Source organism: Mauremys reevesii, linkage group 3, assembly GCF_016161935.1.
Source record: "Mauremys reevesii isolate NIE-2019 linkage group 3, ASM1616193v1, whole genome shotgun sequence".
NCBI lineage: Eukaryota > Metazoa > Chordata > Testudines > Geoemydidae > Mauremys > Mauremys reevesii.
Window position 1 is genome coordinate 143,537,587 of NC_052625.1, and position 3,062 is coordinate 143,540,648.

A 3,062-nucleotide genomic window follows, 5' to 3' on the forward strand; every position below is an offset into this window, starting at 1 on the left:
CATCTGTCAGGAAGTGATGAAACCTACTATCCAACCAGAGATGGTAGGGATGGTGTAACTCACAGGTGCTGCTATTTGTCAGGAAGGAATTCAGGGAACACACCTAAACTGTGGATTGATTTAACCAATTATGGGTATGTATTTTCAACCCAAAAAAACATTCTGTATCTACAAGCCCCTCAAAGTGCTTCCCTATGCTCACCAAGCTGTTGTTCACTCATGGGCTGATCTTGGCCAAGCACTGCGCCAGTTTGGTGACAGTTGTGTTATCATGTGCAATGAAGGAAAAACAGAGCTACAGTATGTATCCTTTGCAAATTGTTAGCATTTGAGTTTGTGTTGTCTTACCAGTTCTCCTTAGTGGCTGCATGTACATGTTGACTAAGATCAGAAAGAAAATTGATCCTTGTGGGACTGCACAAATGATGCATCTGGAGGTGGAGACTTTCACAGTGGCAGCATTGAAAAGGCGAGATTGTAGAGGTAGACCTGAGAGCCTAGAAAATTCCATGAAAGCCTCAGTCTCTGGCCAAACTATTCATGTTAGACGGGTATGTCTCCAGCTTCACAGAACAGGCAAACATCCTGTCCACCACTAGGGCCCAATTCCTTTTAAGTCTTCTATTTCTCTATTTACTTTATTTCTAAATGAAAAACCCACTTCTCACTGTCTTCTAACAAATTCAGGAGCACACCTCTCCAGTTCCATCTTTGCACATCTCAGCCTCAACACAATACCAGAAAAATCAAACAATTGTGCAACTCCCTGGGAATCAGGCACACTGATACATCTTTGCAACCAAAAGTGACTACCCACCACCCACAACTTCAATATTAACAGAAAGAAGCAAACACTAGAAACATCTGCCTACACAGTGTGACATTTGGTATTTCTACTAAGTTATTCATGCATCAATATTAGTCCAAATATTTCCCCCTGCAGTGCTTCACTGGATAATTCTCTGCAATTATTTATTTTGCTATTTATAATTATTTTCACTTAGGGGTGGAACCACATTAGTTAATTTCAGATTCTTAGCCCATGGTTGTTCTGTGTTGCTGTTTTGTTTCCTCCTTTCCCAGGGGTTTTCCGAGTTGAGCCCAGGCCAGGGAGCAAGGAGAAACTGGAAAATCTACTGTCTTGTTTTTACAAAACAACATGTTAGTTCTCAGAAACTTTAGAGTTGAGTTTGTTTTGTTCTCATTTAGATCAGGCTGACGGAAACCTGTCCTGAGATTGTTTTATTTCTATTTGTGCAAGGCTGCAGAAAGCTGAAACATTGCTGCTTTAAGCCAGGTTCCAAAAGACAGTGATCCCAACCCTTAGGGTTAGGCAGTGGGCCTGTTACACTATCGTCAGCTACATACTCACTAGTCGCTGTTTCCCACCAATTACAGAATTCTCTATCCTACTCGCCTAATTCATTTCTCTGTCTCTCTTATGCAAACACACATACATGCCACATCCACCAATTTTTAAATTTTCTATGGACCGGAACTGAGTGATGGTCATATTTCTGTCAGATATGTTATGTTCTTATGTGAAAACTGTTAATTTTGTCAAGTGTAATTTGAATTGAAGGGCACTTTATTTTACAGAATGCTCTACCTTTATATTAGAGCATTATATACTACATGCCAGAAAAAGAAAACAACATATAATTGTCTAAGCACAGAATAATAAAAGATACAGAAGAAAAAAATTGCAGACAAAGTAGAACTAATTTTCTTTGTATTTTAAGTGTTCTGTTCGGACTGTGGCTTTCAGTTAATATTTCTGTTTCTCCCAGCTTGTACACACAAATCCATTTAATCTTTTTTGAAAGAAAAAGCTGCGATTCCCAGCAAGATTTTTTTTTTTAAATCCACAGTGAACTTAGAAAGAGGAGCAATTCCCCATCTCCTGTGCAGTTATTTCAGTCTCACAGGCTTTTAGACCCTAATCCTTCATTTGTGCACATGGTTAATCTTGCACACATGAGTAGCTGAGTTCAGTGGAACTAGTAACATGGGTAAAGTTAAGTTTGAGTTTAAGCGTCTGAAGGATTGGCCTTGGTTTCTATATTGTCTGCACCCATATGTAGCTTTTCCTCAGTGCTCCATTCTGCCTCATGTGCATATGGTAACATTCAACATATCAGATTCCTGAAAAGCTGGATGTTACATATCAGTCAACCAGCATGATTCTGATAAATTTCATATTGTTGCTACATCACTGCGTGGAAGAAAGCAACAAGGAAGAAAACTTGTGGGGGGAAGAAATACATTTTCTTGTCAAGCATGAGCAACATATTGCTCAAAAGCACAGGATTCACTATTGAATTGTGAGTTGTGGCAACCCTATTAGGCATGAGCAATGTAATAAAACTCAAATTAACTCTAGTTGGGGTTTGTTTGGTTTTTTTGGTCTCATCCTACCTTCCATTTATCTGGATCATTAAAAGTTGCAGTATTATTTTTTCAGCAGTTTTGGGATTTTTGAGGTTGGCCTGTGTCATAATTGGGACAACTAAAAAGAAAAGAAGACTAAAGAAGTAGATTGCAAATTTTAATATATACAAATCAACAGCTCTGACAACATGAATTCTAGAGAATAAACTTGCCAAACCATTGATAACTGCTTATGGAAAATTGAGGTATCAGTGTACTAGGTAAAAACAAATGTACTCACCTTCAAAAAAAATGAAAAAAGAATGATCCTGACACTCTGAATGCAACATTTGGATGAATGCAACATTACGCTTTAGTGTTAGATCTTAATTTGGTTTAAATCAGTGTAGGTTTGTTAACTTCAATTAAGCTATGCCAGTTTATGCCAGCTGAGAATCTGGCTCATAATATTTTGTCACAATGTAATATCTTTCTCTGATTGCATGAGTATATCTTGTAGGCAACAGCAGCTCTGTAAATGAGTAGATATTCAAGACCCAACTTTTCTTGTGATATGCACAGTTTCTAAAAAGAATTGCTCCACAACCAACAATAAACATTTTCCAAGATTTAATTGCTTATATTGAGCGTTAAAGAGACTTTGTAGGATTTCTTTAATAGCACTGTCATGT